The 20410-nt window shown below is 33.2% G+C and overlaps 1 pseudogene across 1 annotated transcript in view; it reads right to left on the bottom strand.

Annotated features, from left to right (window-relative positions):
* LOC143255223 (signal-induced proliferation-associated 1-like protein 2) overlaps positions 1 to 20410 on the bottom strand; it is a 56211-nt pseudogene that overhangs the window by 32187 nt on the left and 3614 nt on the right. Inside the window, exons 2-11 of the transcript XR_013030472.1 lie at positions 18177 to 19726; positions 15165 to 15322; positions 14070 to 14258; positions 12684 to 12759; positions 9446 to 9544; positions 9114 to 9217; positions 8718 to 8875; positions 8050 to 8156; positions 7473 to 7607; positions 6009 to 6103 (exon numbers count right to left, since the gene is read on the bottom strand). The product of XR_013030472.1 is annotated as a signal-induced proliferation-associated 1-like protein 2 (transcript). The remainder of the gene's footprint in view (positions 1 to 6008; positions 6104 to 7472; positions 7608 to 8049; positions 8157 to 8717; positions 8876 to 9113; positions 9218 to 9445; positions 9545 to 12683; positions 12760 to 14069; positions 14259 to 15164; positions 15323 to 18176; positions 19727 to 20410) is intronic.

Below are 20410 nucleotides of genomic sequence, written 5' to 3'. Positions count from 1 at the left end.
GTCTCGTTTTCTCAGAAGACTTAAAAACAGGTCACATTTGGGGACTGTAAGAAGCCATAGTGGGATGGACTGACCAGTGGATACAGCAATGTTATCCAAGGACAGACCCAATTCATCCAATTGCGCCTGGATATGAAGGCCAAAAGAAGCAATGGCAGATTGTCTGTTCTGAAAAGCTATGGCACACCGAGGAAGGAAAACACAACCCCAGGTGGGATGCTTTGGTAAGGAACAAAGTATCGAAGCATCCCACCTACACTGGGGATTTCCACACTTCCCGAGTTCAGAGCCAAAGTCCTTGATGATGAATGGGGTCAAGCATCTTTAAAGCCAAGGTCCTGGCAGAGCCATAGACCAGTGATCCATAGTCGATTTTTAATTGAATAAGAGCACAATATATCTTTAGCATAAAACACTGATCTGCTCCCCAAGTGGTGGAAGAGAGGACACAGAGGATGTTCAGTGCTCTTGTACATTTGACCCATAGCTGCTTGATGTGTGGTATAAAGGTCAGCTTAGGTCAAAGATAAGCCCCAAGTACTTTGTCTCAGAGACCACAGGTAGCACAACATCACCGTTACAGAGTTCAGAATCAGGGTGAATACCCCCTTGGCAGCAAAAGTGCATGCAAACAGTTTTAGAGAGAGAGAGAGAAGTTGAAGCTTTTTGCTGCGGTCCACTTCAGTAAATGATTGAGGGCAGTCTATAGCTGCCACTCAATATACCTCATGTTTGCCAACTGACATGAGATGTGAAAGTCATCGACATAGAGCCCATTTGCAACAGTAAGATGGAATTGTTCAGTGATGGCATTAATCTTATTACTGAAAAGTGTGATACTCAAAATATAGCCCTGAGGGACTCCAAGTTCTTTTAGAAAAGAATGGGAAAAGAGTCAAACTCACATGAACTTGGAATTGCCTGTCTATTAAAAAATGTTTAATAAAAATGGGCAAATAGCCACATAACCCCTATATATGGAGGTCTCACAAAATGCTATACCTCCCTGTTGTATCATAAGCCTTCTCAATGTTAAAGAATATTGATACAAGATGTTGTTGTTTGGGAAAGCCTTCGCTGATGGATGTTTTAAGTCTAATCAGGTGGTTCATGGTGGAGCACTGTTGTTGGAACTCACACTGGGTGGGCAAGAGGAGGTAATTTGATTCAAGGAAACAAACAAGAAGAGCATTAACCATCCTTTCTAAGTTTTACAGAGACAGCTTGTCAAAGAAACTGAGTAGTAGTTTGAAGGAATCTTGGGATCCTCCCCAGGCTTAGAGAAAGGTAGGACAATACCTTGGTGCCAGGCATCAGGAAAAACATTCTCCTGCCACATCCGATTAAAAACAATCAGAAGAATAGCAAGAGAAGCAGGAGATAGATGGTGCAGCATTTCATAGCCTACATCATCAGGTCCGACAGATATACTGCCAGACAGATGAAGGGCCAGTTTGAGTTCCATCAATGTAAAGGGATGATTATAGTCGTAGAGACAATCAGATTGAAGGGAAAGAGGTGATCACTCTGCCTGAGTCTTGATGGTTAAGAAAGTGGAGGAAGAAGTAGAAGTGCTAGATACCCAGTAAAAGCTTTCACCTAGAGTATCGGCGATACTTTGGGTATTAGCTACTTCCTGGTCTTCAGAGAGTAAGATCGAAAGGAAAACAGAATTATATTGCCCATTAATCTTTTGAATCCTGTCCCATATGACTTTGGAACTGGTGGTAGAAGATATGCTGGTTGTGAACTTAATCCAAGATTCCTTCTGGCTTTGACACCTTACCTACCAAGCATGTGCACAGACCTGCTGGAAAGCAATGTGGTGCGAGAGTGTGGGATACCTATGAAAAGTATCTTAAGCTCGTTTTTGAGCCTTCCCTGCCATGTGACAGGCAGACAAGGATATTGTGGAGTATAATAAGTCAGTTACTGCTGCCACACAGTCATCTATTGATGGCTTACAGACAATGGCAGGATCAAGATCTGCAAGAGCAGTGAAAGAGGACCAGTTTGCTTTATCCAGCTACCACAGGGCCACACAGGTCGGGTGGTATCGACCACGGCCAGTCTCTCTCAAAATTATAGGAAAAATATCACTGCCTCGTGGCTTATTGTCAATCCTCCATGAAAAGTAGGAGAATAGTGAGGGAGAGAAAACTGAGATATCAACAGCAGTAAAGGACAGACTAGGTGCATGAAAATAACTGCTTTGAAAAGAGAAAGATTGTGATCAGAGAGCATACACTATATGGAACAATTCGTTCCATCAATATCAGCACTTCCCCAGAGGGAATGATGTCCATTAAAGTCTCTGAGGGTTAAAAAGGGAGAGACAGTAACTGTTCAGTGAGACCATCAAGGTCTGATTGATCATAGCTCTCTCTCTAGGCAACAGGTAGAGAGAACAAACAGTGATGGTACAACCCACAGAAACATGGATGGCTACGGCCTCCAAGGGTGTGTTAAGTGGCAAAGACAGGGTGGATACATGCTGATCAACAAACAGTGTCATCCCTCCATGCACTCATCCATCACATAGCCTGTCATTTCTGTATGAAGAAAACTGCTGAAAGGTGACTGTATTGGCAGGTTTCAGAAATGTTTAATGTAAGGAAAGACATACAGGATGGTAGGAAGGAATCAGTGCTTTGATGTTATCCAGATTAGAACGTAAACCTCAACAATTCCATTGTATCAAGGTGGTCATTTTTATTTATGTGTAGTTGAATTGGGTGAAGAGCCTTTCTGTTTACGACCATGTCTTTTTTCTTTACTGTCTTTATTCAAGAGAGGTCTATCGACCTCTATGGATCCTGCCCTAGGTCGATTGGGCAGATCTTTGCTGTTGGAAGAGGATTCCAGTGACTGAGGACACAAACGAATGATCATTTTGCATCTTGGGGTGGAAGAAAAAGATGTACAGAGGAAATGCCCAAACCCATAACCAAAGGAAGTGTATCTTGGGATTTACTGGAATGTATGTTAGGGGCAGAGATGGGTGTTGGAGATAATTCATCAACTTTTTTAACCATGGAGGTCAAAAGACTTTTCATTTGGTTTCAGAATGATTCTTTTGGAAGCACTCCCACTGTAGTAGTGGAACAAAGTGCAGCAGCTTATGTCCGAGATGAAGTAGTGGACAGCAACTTTTGTTGTAAGTGGGTAAATATTGTTTGAATTGTTTTCAAATGTTCCACTTCTTTTTCCTCCAACCATTTAGGGCAAGAACAAAAGTAGGATGGGTGAGAGCCATTGTAATTGATACAACGAGGGTCCGTTTCATACTCATAGGTATTGTGGTCCTTGCCACCTCAATGAGCACACGTCAAGGAACCACAACATTACGTCTTCGAGTGACCAAACCATTGACACTGGTAACATCTCAAAAGGGTTTGGAATGTACGAGGTCTGTTCAAAAAATACGCGGACTGACGTCATAAAACAAAATGTACTTTATTTAGAAGTTACAGGTCTGGGACCCCTTCAAAGTACTCTCCTCCTCAATGCACACACTTATCCCAACGGTGTTTCCACTTGTTGAAACAGTTCTGGTACGCTTCTTTTGTAATGTCCTCCAGCTCCTTCGTCGCATTTGCCTTAATCTCGGGAATCGTCTCAAATCTTCTTCCTTTCAAGGGTCTTTTGAGTTTGGGGAACAAGAAAAAAATCGCAAGGAGCAAGGTCAGGTGAGTAGGGGGGTGGGGAAGAACAGTGATCGAGTGTTTGGCCAAAAACGCACGAGTTCTGAGGGCTGAATTTTGCAGCAACGCGGTGCATCTTCAATTTTTCGGTCAAAATCTTGTAACAAGATCCAACTGATATCCCACACTCTTCAGCAAGCTCCCTGACAGTCAGACGTCGATTTGCCCGCACCAGGGTGTTAATTTTGTCGACATGTGGGTCGTCAGTTGACGTGGAAGGACGTCCAGGACGCTCATCATCTTCAATGGACTGTCGACCATCCTTAAAACGTTCATGCCACTTGAAACATGCCGTAAGCTTCATAGCAAACATCATCGTAAGCGTGTTAAGCATAGCAAAAGTTTCAGTCGCAGATTTTCCAAGTTTAACACAAAATTTCACAGCAAGTCGTTGCTCCTTCAGGTCATTCATTCTGAAATCTGCCAAACGAAAAAATCGCACTTCACTTAAAACGGCGTAGCTAATACACAAATGAAGATATCTGCAATCGGGAAATGGCGTTGTAATCAGCTGATCTGTGCGAAACTAGCGACACCAAGCGAATTCCCCTGGAACCAACTGGAGCCCCGCAATTCAAACAGTCCTCGTATTTTTTTAACAGCCCTCGTATGGCTGTACCCTGCAATTAAGATAACCTGCCTTGATGGTGGTAGGTGGACGTGGTGATGTAAATGTGATAAAGAGGACATTGGTCAGTATCATAATTCTATCTTTGCAAGTGCAGAAACTCCTTGGGTGGAGAAACCAGTGAGAATCTCTGACTCGGGGATGTTCTTTAAATCTCTCTCAACAATAACTCCTATTGATGAATTGAAAGTAGCAAGAGGTATAACCTCAATAGGTATATCCTTCTAGTACTTTCTGAATAAAAAAGGGAGACATCTGCCCTAAAGGTTTGTCTGAAAGAGAATGTAGTATAAGAAAATGAGGTACAACAGGTGTTACAGATGTTGAAGATTGCTGCTCAAAATCTTCAAGCCGTGGTCGTTTACCTATGGAATGTTTTTTCACTATTTTATTTAAGTTTTCATCTAGAGGATCCATAAAAAAAAAGGAATATTTCAGTACCCACTGACCCCACTCTCCATGGAGCCCTATGAGGAAATGCACTACAATACCAAATAAGGATACTACAGCAACACCAGGATTTCATAAGCACTATACCCAAACACCAGCATCAGATACAATGCCCACAACATCTGTTGAGAACATCCAGCACTGGTACTTGTTTGACCCAAGTGGACCAGCTGATTAACGTGATGACATAGCCTTTGACCAATGTTCCATCATGAAAGGGTTAAAGTTGATTTAAATGGTCTCTCTCTTTATTTTTATTTATTTATTCATGACCAATTGGGTTGCATTTATAACATCTTATCGTTCCTTTAAAACGTTTATAAGCTAATTACAGCATGAAAAATAATTTGGCAATACTTAAATTGACTTTGTATTAAAGTAGTATCTCCATGTAAGAGCTCCCTAGTGGCACAGTAGTACATACGGAGACTTACAACACTATTAATCAGTTTTCTATACCCATGATGGGCAGGACACAGATAACTAATTATTTAGCTTAGTGTTTAACTTCAAACAACAACAATTACTTCATGTAAAATGGCTTTACACATTAGTTTAAAATACTTGCTTTCTAGATCAATTAGTTTGCATAAATTTAAAAGTCCATTAAACAGTGTCATTTCTAATACCAAATAGCCTTCTTGTTTCAAGAACCAACAAACATTTTGATACTTAAAAATATTGCTTTGTTATATTTGACTAGGAAGAAACATATGAAACTGTTACAATTTAAATCTACCTCACACACACATATATATATATGTATGAAGTTTTATTATTTTATTTTTTAGCTATTTAACCAAGCAATATAACATTAAGTGGTAAAACATTTATAGAAATTATGAACAATTAAAGTACTATAAAACACTTTTCTTAACATTTAACAAGCAATAAAATTCAAGGAAAGCACAAAATTCTATAAAGGGTAAGTGAGCAAAATCATACACATCTCCACATATAGTACATATTACCATCAAGAATTAAGTTAAAGCTGACTTTTACAACTCTTAAAATAATCATGACTAATGAGCTGTGTACTAGCCTGAACATGTCAAAATATGTGATTCATAAGTATAACTGTCAAAAACTATTTGCAGTGTCAATATGGACATACCAAGATACTACAACTGTAACAAAGTTTTCAAACGTTATATGCGTTTTTCATATACAGATGCTAAAATGTTATAAGTGAAGGTAAACTGTACACAATAATTTGTAGGACTTACCTGAACATGCCAAGAGATTGCTCCTTGTACATAACTATCAGGAATGAACCTTAATCGACTACGCTCCTTCTTTTTCCCACCAAATGACAAAATAGCTGATGAGAAAAAACAAGTTTTCAAAATTTGAACTTCTTGAAAAAAAATAATTGCACAACAGAATTTGTCATTCAAGTTAAACTACTGTTGCAATAAAAAAATTTATTAAACTGAATCACATTATTTTTCAGGAAACCCATACCAACTCTGAAACATCATAAATTTAAAAATATAACCATATAAACTTCTGTTAAAATGTTAATTGAATATGGTATTATGAAGCAGTTGGACTATTTATAAGCTTATTATATAAACAATGGCAGTTGTATAAACAATAAGCATTTTCCTAACTATCAACAAAATTTTGGTTCATTGTAAGAGCAATCAGTATTTCCAATTACATATAAACGATATAGCTCTTAAAACTATTAGTATTTATGCAAGATAATCACTATGATCAGATACATATATCTTAAGAACAAACCCTTCTAACTATCTAAAAACAATTAGTACTTTTTAAATTTAACCTGAAATGTTAGAATGATTGAATGGAGGTTTTTCAAAATTTTCTGAAGTAAAAATAAAATGTAGTAGTGTCAATTTTCTTTTTGTTTCAAAAATGTACAACACGTAATAGTTTCAAGTGCTTCAAACTGTTAAATCAGTGAAAGTGCTTGACAGTAATAGAATCAAATCATTAATCTCTTAATGGGTGGGGAATGCCAATCAGTTGGAATCTAGTTAGAAAAGAAATAACAGAAGAATGTAAAGTTTCCAAATTTAAATTATTATAACTAAATTGAAACTGAAAAGATGAGAAAAACTACAAACTGCTGAAATTGGGTAATACTGAAAAACAGAGAAAAAAGTACATCAGCATTCAATGTGAATTTGACAGAAACTAGCTTAAAAAAAACAAAGAAAAACGAGTGCAAACAGTGTTTATGGAATGTGTAAACCCACATTAATACTTCAGTTTAATTCACCAGTTTGTTGATGTAGTACTTGTTCACAAGGTTAGAGTAGATTTTCTATATACCAGTGATCTTTAAAACTTTATCAATCTGGAACTTTGTATTTAATGTCTGTTGCACAAGCTTAGTCAAATTTATCCATTCATTCTGGAGATTTTCTGTTTACAAGATTGGAATGGATGATTGAACAGACAGAAGGGCAAGTGAAAGCAATATTCCCATTCATTAATGTTAACAAATCTGAAGTTGAGACTGAAAAAGGGGATTTTTTTAATATAAATGTTGTAGGAGATTATGGGAATAACAAATATAAAAATACACTTGTACACACACACACACATGCTTTGTTCAAAACAATACTACCAGCAGATCACTCTTATTATGCTCTATCTATCCTTATAAAATATAAAACACTGATTTCAAACTATCAAATTAAGAGTCTATGTATACTTACAAAATTTTGGACCTGAATCTATAGTTGTGTTTGTGACATAATTTGCTGCTAGATCTTTCAAGTATTCATGTCTTGTTCGCTGTGCCATCATTGCAAACTTCTCAGATTGGTGAGCAGCATTTTCAGCGTTTATCACTATAAATAATTGTTCATCATGTTTTTATAATGAGTAATCTTATCAAAGTTAGATAAACCAATTTACAGAATGAAGATGCATATATTTTAAGATAAAGCTATTTTGTGTCATCTCTATTTCTTTATTGTCAAAACAACTAACAAACATCTCAACTTCAAAAAATGTCAACTTTACAAAAATTTTTTAAAGATGACAGTTGCAAGGATTCATAAATAAAAACAGCTGATAACTATTATGATTTAATTTCAAACTTTTAAGAGAGAACAAAATGCCAACAACTTGAGCAGCAAGCATAGCACCAACTCCAGTCTATTAAATAGTTCATTCTCAAACATAAACACCCTTTGGTTTTCTTCATTGCTTTCAGTTCAAGAATCATTATGCTTAATTTGAAATATATTCTGGTAAAACAATTAACACAGGCAAAATATAGAGTAATACCTTTCGTAAGTAAGAAGTCAGCAAATGCTTTGGATTTGGGATATATTCCACTTTCTGGAATGGGTGGTCCAAAAACAGGAACATCTTTAGATCGACTGACAGCCACACTAAAAAAAACAATAGAGGAATGTGATAATATCCTAAGGTTGTAAAACTGTTACTTCTATAAAAAACAACATATATACATATCACATTTTGTAATGTCGTGTATTACTAAAGTGATGTTTTGATCAGATTTTTAGAAAAAACACTATAAACAATTCATTGATATTTTCACTCAAATATATTAATATACTCAAACTCTACAATTACTTAGTCATGGAAATACATAGCAAATTGACAGAGTTTACAATGAAATGATACTACTTGAATTCAATGTTTACATATATCCATCAGTTAGAAAACAACAGCAAAATGACTCAATAGTACACTTAACACAAAAAGAAGCTTCTATGCACCTTATTCTTGAAGCTTTGACTCTCTGAAATTTGTGACAAACAAATAATTACTCCACTATGACCCCAGCAATTCTTTTTCTTGCAATATTGATAAAATAATCACATTTAATAACTTGTACCTACATTGACTGAACAATTAGCATTTTTTGCTATAATTTTAGACTTATACTCGTTAAACTAGTTTTCTTAGGACAATAAATTTCCCTTTACCTGTAACACGTGTTTTCAGTACAAGGATTGATTGCACGGACCACAATGAAGACATGCTGAAAGTGGGAACGAATGTTCTTTGGTGTAAAAGGTAAAGCATCAGGTTCTTGGAAAACAATTGTCACAATATCATTGCCAATGTGTCTTTTCCTTAGCAGCTGAAAAACATTTCCTTTTAGTGACATCTGAAAAAAATTTCCTAAGAATCTTGCTACCTCTTATAGAAAGCAAATTATTAATACAGAAATCAATAAACAATAATTTATTGGAGATTTATACAAGATTAGTTTAAATAAGCAAGTGACTTGCAATATGGACAACATATATAGTTTTTAACTTTAAGATGCAAAAGTTATTGAGCATTTAAGGCTTATAATACTACAGGTTTAAGCTTACCTGCTGCCTGTTATTAGGGGTATAAGGTAACATTGTTGAGACATGAAACATTATTTCACAGTCTTTTAGTGTAGAGTACACAGAGTGGAGCCCTGTTGTATCTGCTGTAAATTAAAAAAAAAAAAAACTGTCAATTCATTCTTCTATATTTTGTGATTAATGTGATCTTTTGTTCTTTTTAATTACTTCACCCAAACACATGGTATTGTCATACAGTCAATTATAATTTATTTTTAAGACAAATTATATATACTTTAAACCTTAATCCATGTTGTTACTCTTTAAAAAAAAATAATAACAACAACAACACAGTAAAACAATTTAAAGTATACTTTTGTTATCAAGTCCAGCTCGATACTTCTCAAAGCCTTTCAATCTAACACGCTGACCAAGCATTTCCAGGAATTCTTCAAAAGCTGGTCCAGAAAGTTCTGAAAAAGAATAATGAAAACTAACTCTCTTACACATTTGAATTTACAATAGATTTACTAAAATGTAAGTATCTTCCTTTATTCAGATGTTAATATTTATTTGTTTTTTGAATTTCATGCACAGCTACATGAGGGCTATCTGGGCTAGCCATCCTTAATTTAGCAGTGTAAGGCTAGAGGGAAGGCACCTAGTCATTACCACCCACTGCCAACTCTTGGATTACTCTTTTACTACTGAATATTGGGATTGACCATCACATTATTATGCCCCCACAGCAGAAAGGGCAAGCATGTTTGGTGTAACAAGGTTATTTTTTTATTTATATTTGTTTTACAACATCTGTGAGAAATAAATAAATTATTAACATTTTGTCAACAGATCATCAATTAAAAATATAAAGAATTTTCAATCTATATGTATTGTTAAAGCTTTATTTTCTCCTTAGAGTTTAAATGTTTTGAAAATTTTAGAGTGGATTAAACACAACTCTCAAAAGTCAAACCGCAAAGATGGGGCCAGGGCTGCTTGAACCTAAAATTAAGAAAATATTTTGTGAAAAAAAAAATCAATCTTTACATATAATAGCTAATTATCTGTTTGCCTATCATATTCTGTATCTCTTGAATGGTTAATTCAAGATCTCTGTAGCTACATAACAAACTTGAATACTCTTTTGAGCCAGATACACATATTGTAGCAAACCCAAAACACTTTTACTATCAGTGCATTGTAGTTGGTCTCCTTAGCTTATATATAAACACAATGCAATTTTTGTTTGTCAAATAACACAAAAAAAAGACAAAAGACAGGTATAAATGGCCCATTAGACAATCATATTGCATACAGACTCTGATCCAAGGGATTGAGTTGACTTTACATTTTATATTTATTCATCACTATTTTTAGGGGAATTATTGTTAAATTGTTTCAATGTGCATTTGCTAATATAATCAAATATTAGATTAGACAATCCTATCTTTACATAAATCATACAGAAGCTCTAAAACCAAACATGAAGTCTTTCCCCACAAAGTGCTGTTACAAAAATAATAATAAAAAGATCTTCATACAGTATTACTTAAGCATATGCTTGACAGTAGTTTAGCAATTTATTTTTAACATAATATTTTTCTGAAAATGTTTTGAGTATAAAAGGAATATTATAACCAAATTATTTATTATATATATACACAAGTGTTACAGGCTATTTTTCTGTTAATTTTTTTTCTTTATTAAAATGTGAACTTCAGTGAAGAAATGATTACACAGAAGCAAGTTATCAAAACAAGGTTTCTTGCTTAAAATTTAGGATAATTTAGTTCCAGTTGAGAATATTTTGATACACATGTTTATGTTACATTTTATTTATGTTATCCAAAACACTTAGTTTCATTTTAATTCACATACTTTACAAAACAAAACAGTTTAAAAAAACAGTACAAAACATATAGCAAGTAAAATGACACATGGTTGCCACAACAATGACAAAAATGCACTCGTTTCTTCTGAGTTAAAATAAAAATTGCACCAATTCTGGGAAATCTTCAGATAAAATGACAAACACATTCTGTTAATGATTTTGAAACATATATTTCTGCAAGTCTAACTCAAATGCACATTTAGGTGATACTGAGTCTACTAACATTGTCATAATGCACTTATACACAAGTTTCAGAGTAACTCTGAAAAATGACACAAATAAAGGCAACGAACATAGACAGATTCCATGACAAAAATAGTTACATAATGCAACATTGTGGAACTCATGTAGTTATATTAAACACGATTAAAAATGTGACTTGGATATTAACTTATGTAGAATTACAGTAAAGATTTCACTCTAAACCTAGCTCATAAATATGTTTAAAAATTAAATTTTTATAGATCGGCAGGTCATGAAACAAAATCTAGATTTGTAGTAATCTTTCATACTGGGTAGTCATTTTGATTAGGTTACATTATTTTTTATAATATATAAAGAGAATTTAGTTTTACATCTTTTCAAAGAAAATATGTCAGACATCAATATTTCACCATTCTATAACTTGTTATTTGAAAAAAAAATGCACCTAATACCACTGAACCACTAAAGTGTTTTAGAATATTGTAGGAGTTGGATATGTTATATCTGTGTGTGTGTGTATTTTGAGAAAACTTAATTTACATATTTTCTCTTAAGAGTGCAGGAGTAGCAGTAGTTGTGTAAAATTAGTTGGAATTGTAAAACAGTAAAACCTCCTATTAAAAATCACAAAAACAAAGAGTAAAGTAATAAGTATATATTTTTGTAGTAAATTACTAAGATAAACTACTCTTCTATAACAACAAGAGAAAATACAATAACAAGAGAATTGAAAGAAAGTATGCTTGATAAACTTAAATTTATTTTTCAATATATTTTAATTTATTTAACTTATATAAGGATGGCAATTTATTCTTTGTTCCATTTTCAAAAAGTATATATATAAATAAGGTTATTTATGCTTAATTGAAAAGTGATATTTGAATATTTTTATTACAGATTCTTTGTAGAATTAAATCCTGAAGAATGACCTTTGAAGTCATGAAATGAGAAGAAGAAATTAATAAAGAGAAAAACAGAAGAGTCTAAGCATTATTTTGTTTTGTTACATATATCCACAGGTGGAAAGTTTTGGTTTTTGTTCCACAAACACACAAATAAATTTAAACAACTGATGTAGCTCTTAAGATTTTTGTTCAATATTCCACAAAAGATTAGAAAATTATTGTATTGGCCTAATTATGAAGCAATATTTTTTTATAATAATTAGGCTATAACATTATAATTGCCTTATAACTGTGACTGACCACGGGTCCCTTCCTTCAATTTTAGCCTGTCACACCCATGTGCATGTGTACCAGATGTTCACTCAATATCACAACTAATTCTTGTAACTAATTCACCTGCAAGCCATTCATTTATAGTATTGATTTTTCAGACCTAAAAAAAAAGAGGATGTTAAGACACTTCATATTTTTTCCCCATGGTTTCTTTATATTTGAAATTGTCTTGTAATTGGACCAATATAGTACTTTTACCTCATGCAGTTGTTTACAAAAAGTTTTAACTTAAAACTCTGTATTTAAACACTAACTAAAAAGGGAAATGTACTATACCATTATTATACATCTCTCCTTCTGTAGACTGTCCAGCTTTGCAATACATCACTCCAACTTTATATGTTTTGGTTACCTAAGTTAAAATATATCCAACTCATGTAAGATAAAAATGTTAATAAAATAAAATAAATAAATCCACAATGTTAATAATATTACCCTGAAGAAAAACAACATTCCTCTAAATTCTTTATTTTCTGCTCTAGTATAAATAACAATTCAAAGGAAAATGTACTGAGATTATAAAATGAAAATGTTAAAATATTTGCATGTATAATCAAACAAAACCATAAATAGCTCCAAACAGAGATATATTAAGTACACAATAATCACAAACAAAAGTGACACAAAGCTACCACAGAATTTAAGTCTTAAAAACATGTAACTGCCTCCACATTAATGTAAACACTTTTTTTTTAAAAACATTTTCTCCATACTATATTTATTTACTAAAACAACTTTAGATGACAAAATCAAATTAGAAATTTGATTAAATTTGATTTGAAAACTGAAATAATTTAGCTACTGACTGCATTAAACATAATACTCTTTAAAAAACAAATTGATTGTTCCATATACTATCATAAATTAATATCTTCTATGTATGGATATTTGTTAATACCAGTTCTAAATCTACTATTTAAAAACTGAGGAAATTTGACTAGTTCGTGAAAAAATACATTAATGGAGCTACATAAGCTTATCTAAGTTTAACAGTAATTCTTGACTATTAAGTGTAATATTGCTTCCAACAGCAATAACTCAACCAATTTACAAGACTAAAGCATTAGTTCCAAGAAGCACTGCAAATAATATATATACATTTAGAAATAATCAATAAAAACAAGTCATTACAACTAAATGCTTATTTGTATACTGCATTATTACAAAAAGCACAAATTAAAAGTTAAAATGTTCTACAGTCCACTATAATTTTGTATTTGCTTTAAACAAAGTTTATCAATGTACAAATGTGAAATACTGTTTCAAATTTCCTGTATTATTCTTCACAACCTACTCATATTGCTTAGTTACCATTTAACTTTCTCAACCTTCATATTAACTAATACAGCCCTAAATGTTACTGTTTTACCATACTTGCTGCTGTTCACTGTTTTGTGGGAAGATGAATTCCTACCAAAAAGATCTTGTTCCTGAATGAATGACAAGATGGACAAGAACCTGCTTGTACCTGTCAACATTTAGAGTGTCATCAATTCTGTTTAAGTCTCCAACACCACTGGCCGAGATTTTGCCCACACTTATGCTGGTCCTCCAGTGAAGATGTATTTGACCATGGTACTGTTATGATCTTTGGCAATGATTAATACATGTTTGAAATAAAGTGTACAGAAATTTAGCAAAATATTTTTGGTTTCAACTTACCCCTTGTTCATCCAACTTTAAAAGCTGTTCTTCAGTCTGCTGCCCTGACACAGCAAGCCTTAAACATGATATCTGCAATTCAGGAGCTACATATTCTAATACTTCTCGGGCAAAAGAGCCTCTACCCGAGTTGGATCGCCCAAGAGAAGGAATGGCTTCTTCTAATACACTTCCACGTAATACCACCAACTACAGTATTTCAGAAAGCTCTAAGCATTATGACATTAAATTATAAAATGTAATAAATAACATTAAATGGAACATTTGCAGATCTAAATATTGCTGTGAACTAGGTGTTTCCAAACTGGGGGCTACGTTAGGGTGTAATGGAGGGAGGTTGTACTGAGAAAATGTGGGAACCCCTGCCCTAGACTATAATGAGATGCACAACTCACTATACATGTCAAATAATGTCTTTAAGGAACTAAAACTGTGGAGAATATTTATTCAACCAGATTGTACACCATGAGTACAAATTAACAAACAGCATCATTCTTATACTTAATCAAGTAAGGTTCTTAAAAATATCTTTTTAAAATAGGTGCTGATCCTTAGCTGTTTTCATAGTGTTCTTTAGACTAATTGTGATTGTTTCAATTTTCAACAGCTTAGCAGTTTAGTACTAAATAACTGATACAGAAAAGCAAAATATAACTCTACTTTAAGATAAAATCTTCAATGACACAAAATACTCCAGAACACAAAACCCATTTACAAAGGAGCATTTTTCCAATCATACTTTGTACATAAAGGTACCAGATCCATGCATTTTAGTTACCAAAACATAAACAATTAAGACCATATATACGTGTGTGTGTGTGTGTCAGTATTGCAAAACTAAAGTGTACTGTTCTGCATGCTATTATAACACAAATCATAGAATGTTTGGTCAAATACTTAAAAACTAAAAGGAAATCCAATAAAATTGCTTTACAGAGAATTTTACTCGTGAGTGTGTGATGTTCCTATTTCTGAGCACTTAGAGCACTATCAAGTTCTATAGAATAACTAGGTGTACACATTTTATGCCCTTTTTTGTAAGCATGCACAGCAAAATACAGAACCTTTACTTTGAGCTAGGATGCCCATACTCACTTCACTGGTCCTCACAATCAATCGATACTGAAAAAGTACTTGATTAGCAGAATAGCTTCCAGATGGTGATGAGTTGCCTGGGTCTTCAACTCTCTCTCTCTTGATACTAATAGCTACTGGACCTAAGGTTTCATCAACACCAAACCAATTCTGATGATCTGAAAAATTAAACATAAAACTATGTGAGGCTTTCTCTGTAAAACTGAACAACAGATAATCAGGTTATAATAGTTTTCATAATTATTTTTTGTATTAAATTATAATTTACTTATTTTTCCACATTGGTAGTTTTCAGATAAATAAAAAGTGGTTGGAAATAGTCAGTTGTGAGAAAATGATTTTGAATTTCTTTAATCCTGTAATTATCACAGTAAAAATACATTAAGAAGGCTCTCTCATTTATAAGAAAACTTAATCTGTACTGCTTAATGCTCACTCTATAGCAAGTGGAAGCAGTAAAAAATCATTGGATGTGTAGCAGGTAAAATGCACTAACAAATATCAGTTGTGAGAACTTCATAAAGGTTTGATTTTTAACATACAGACTGAAAAATGCAAACAAAAGAGCAAGCTGTTTTCATCATATATTGTAAACCTTGCAACAGACTATAATTCATTTTCTAATAAATATTCAGTACAATAGTTTGCTTTCTTTAGTACTACACCATATATGTGAAATAAGAAATTCACAGAATTTCAGATAATAATAATTCAACTTGTAAAAAGCATACTTTTTACTGTCATCACACAGCTCAAATGTTTTAATAAATTATTTAAAATCTTCAAAATACATTTAAAAATAGTACTGTTGACACATGCTAATGAAATACTGTAACACAATCTCTATAAAGTAGCTTCTTCCCAAGTTGCAGACCAAAAACAGATTATTAAAATACCATGTCTGTAAAGTTGAAGTTGAAGTGATTATACACATATTTTCCAAATAACTTTTTCTCATGGAGTAATTTTTAAATTCTGAGCTAAAAACAAAACTCATCCTGAGTAAAAAGTAATGATACACAGCTTTTTAAGTATCATTACTGCTTCAGTCATACTTTAATTCAATAGAAAAATCTAATAGTTATAAAATCCAATGAAGTGATTTTTATTTCTGAACATTTAAAAACATTTGAGACAAATTATTTAGTGACTTTAATGCTTGAAGGAGTTTATAGTGTCTTACATTTATACTGAATTAAATGCCACAAAGAAAAAAAAACTACATGCATGTATTTTACCCATGTATAACAATAACAAAAATATTACTACTTTACCAGTATAAACACTGAAGTCTAACATAACTATTTCAATGAAATTTGGCATAAGCACAGTGCTTTCCAATCAATGCTAGTACTAATATTTCATTTAAATGGTCAACTTTATGTATCAATTCAATCACTTTATCATTTCAGCACTTAACACAAAGTGCATACCTAATTTTTCCATTAAAGTATGTTATGTTTGTTATCCTATAAAAATGTTTATTTGTTCTTGTCTGTCGTAAGTGTATGACGTCAAAGATTGTCTGTTTCTATATTTATTTATTCTTTACATCAAGCAGTGTTGTTCATTCCTTTCTAACCATCTGTTCATCTTTTAATTAATGTTTCATTAAATTTTTGTTTAACTCCTCCATCAATAAATCCCTTCTCTTATTCAGATGTTAATTCATCTACATACTTATATTTCTACATCCTTCTGTGTTCATCCTATTTGTTATGCTGTCCTATTGCTGAAAAGCTGTAATTATCACTGTGGATGAATGTATCAATCTGCTATTCTGTCACTTTCCTAAGTTTTAGTTTTATAAATAGTCCTACTGGTTATTCTATTTTGTAATCCATTATCACTAGTCATATGTGAGAACTTCAGCACTCTACAATTATAGTACAATGACATGTTGGTTTATCCATTTGACAACTGCTCCAGATAAACTGTTAGTTTATGTAGTATTTCTGCATTTTTATGCTCCACTTACTTTCTGCCAGTCAGTAGTCAGTTTAATTTTCATCTTCACACTAGCAAGCTAAGTAATGTGAAACCCAGAGTAGATCACCTGTCATACTTGTAAGCCAGTCAGTGTTCATGGTCTCAGGATTTGTCAAATGACAAAACTGTTTTTTGTTGTTTTTTTTATATGAGCTGCATACATATCTAATATTGTTTCTTTATATTTTACTCTATGCAGGCATATAACTCTTGGTTTTTGCAATAGGGAACATTTATGATATATGTATAAAATGTACAATTTAATGAATTTTTATCATAAACACATTATATAATGTAAAAACTCCTGTTGTAGTTATCAGTTATCATAAGTTTTCTCTCTGGCATTATTTCACATTGTAAGTTGTGATTACTTTTCAAACCAAATACAGATTTCACAATAACCAATGGCTGTGTAACACGTAGTTTGATTCTGATTTAAAAAGAATTAATTGGGCTGAGCACATCATCTTTGGAAGAATATTTTTATAGTCTAGTAAAAAGTGCAAATGCTACCCAATTGTCTAACACATTATACATATAAGATATTCTGTGTATAAATAATAGCCAAAGATTATTCAATTTTGTGCTTATGAATAGAATGTTACAGTATCAGTTACTTTACTCCACAGGCCATAGTAACAACCAAAATATGCAAAACAGGACTTGTAAACAAATTAAATTCAGTTTTTAAAAATTACTGTTCACTAGATTAATTCCTGGAAGCACATTTAACAAATTAACATTTTTATCATACAGAACACATTAAGGAATATAAATATAAATCTTGTGCATATTTAATTCTCAAAATCTTAACTACAAAATTAAAATGTATGTGAAGGTTCATATTGTAGGCTAGTATTAAGTGCTTTAGGTTTGTAATTTTAAATTATATTAGGCACTCTCAAATGATGTGTACAAACACAAAATAAAACATGCATATATTAAAATACATATAGTATGTACCAATCAAAACAAACTTGATTTATATAACCATAGTCATTATGATAAAAAAAACAACCTTACCTTGACTATAAAAGTAATTTCTGTAGTACATTGCTCCTAGATCTGTGCCTTCTATTTGTAAATGTGACTGCTGGTAGGGGCAAGAATATTGCTGTTCTCTATGGGAATTGGCATTCTCTAATACAGAAAGTCCACATGCCATGCTAGGTCGATGTAATGTTGGCCACATTCTTCCTATAAAATCATGACATTTTTGTTTTTTGGAAGTTATTTTATTAAGACTTATAAATCTTTCTTCTTCTCCTCCAACTTCATTACGGAAAAAAGGGCAGCTTAAAATAAGATTGTTGCTTTTGTCATCACCAGGATCTGGTTCTTCCACAGTCATGCCTTCAGCACCATCATTTGGAGTCCTACTGCTCATGGAAGCTGCTGAAGCACCTGTAGTTGTGTTCCTTCTTTTATTTAGCAGATTTCTTAAACATGATGCATAACTTAAATTAGCAGTCATGCTCTGACAGTCATAATGAGCCAAAGCTTTCTTCCTTAATTTATCTTCAAACCTACTTTCTGCATCTAGTGAGTTATTTGAGCCTTTACCACTAATTTCAGCAGCTATTTCAGACTTTCCTCGTAACTTTTTGAAAAGAGAAGGTTCACTACCAAGCAATTTATTTCTTGTTTTTTTGTCTTTGATATCCCAAAATTTATGTATTTTGGTTTTTTAATCTTGGACTCTGAGAATCTTCTAAGCTATCTGGCCCATTAGCTAAAGCATTAGATGCATTCTGCGTAGTTGGGGCAGGGTCAACTTTGCCCCTCAAGTACTCGTGAATCTTCGCAGGTCCTGGACTTCGCTGATCAAATTGATCAGTCTTGTACTCCCTGAGCATGGCAAAGAAACTCTGAGTCTCTCCAGTTGCACTTATCACATCAAGAGAGGATGCACTTCCATAATCCCTATGGATAACACCAGTTCTACTGTCTGCATTCTCTTCACTGTGTTCTAGGTCTAAACTACTATTACTACGGTGTAACCCAACACGACTCGGAGAGTTCATATTGTTTGTAACTCCTGAAACAGCAGCATGCTCTCCTGGTGTCCGATTTGTACGCTCACTGTGAGTTCTATGTGGACGGTCACTACGTGGATAAGGAGGGGGGAAGAGGTCGCTCAATGCTTTGCACAACAGAACATTCACTTGAAGGAAGTCCAACATCTGATGATCCAAAAGAAGGTGGCATATTTGCTCCATTCACCAAACCATTTAAACGTGTCATACTTCCACTTTTGTACAAAGCCCCTTCTTGTAAACCACGACGATGAGATTGTGGTACACAGTTGTTATAGTATTGCATCGTACGAGCTCGCAAAACTTCAGAGGTAAGACCATTTCCAATTGAAGACCCATTGCTTTTTGTTTTTTGAGCAACCTGGGCCATGTTAAAGTTTCTGCCTTTTGGTTACCTCTGACAAACTGCAGAGAAAAGAACTTCATCAACATCCATAAACTTCTGCTGTGGTTGTCGTGGTAACACAAAAGTCTTCATGGCATATGCAACAGGCTTTAGTTGGAATCACAAGAAACAGTATGGGGTTGACTGACCATCTGGAAAGTAAAAGAAATGGGTGGTTTACTAAATAAAATTACATTGTCAATAGAAGCATCTTCTTTAGAGGAAACCTCAATACATTAAAGAAGTGCAAGCATTCATGCATAACAACTGTATATATCATTGGGAGGTCAACAAATAACACCACTATGGACAGGAAATGGAGAATTAAGTACGCCACCACTCAAGCGATTCTACTACTGTTTTGCTCTCTCTCACTATTTATTAAAAGGTCTCTTACCCTTAGATAAGTTGAGAGCAAACAGTAAGAAATGAACTTTTTTAATTACTCACAAACTTTGTAAAAGACACATACCATAGCATCATGATTGTGTTATCTATCACTTTAAATTTATATAACTGACAGGGTTCAGCATCAATACAGAATTTTTTTTTACCATCATATCAAAGAAACTTTGTTAGTCATTTCTGATTATTTTTTATAGTTAAAAATGTGTGATGAATATACTATCTACTCTACTTATTGAACGAAAGAACATATTAGTTTCTGATACACTAAATGAATAAATTCCTAAAAACAAATAAATTTACACCTTGTATATGCTTTCAAAAATCATATTAATTTTGTTTTAAAAACTTCTGTATTCTCATTTTGCTTGCACAAAGCTGTTTTAATTATTTAAGATTTGATAAATGTCAGTTACTAAATGATACTGAGT

Source organism: Tachypleus tridentatus, chromosome 1, assembly GCF_004210375.1.
Source record: "Tachypleus tridentatus isolate NWPU-2018 chromosome 1, ASM421037v1, whole genome shotgun sequence".
Classification (NCBI taxonomy): Eukaryota; Metazoa; Arthropoda; class Merostomata; order Xiphosura; family Limulidae; genus Tachypleus; species Tachypleus tridentatus.
Note: the sequence above shows the minus strand (reverse complement) of the source record. Positions and strands in the feature narration are given on the sequence as shown.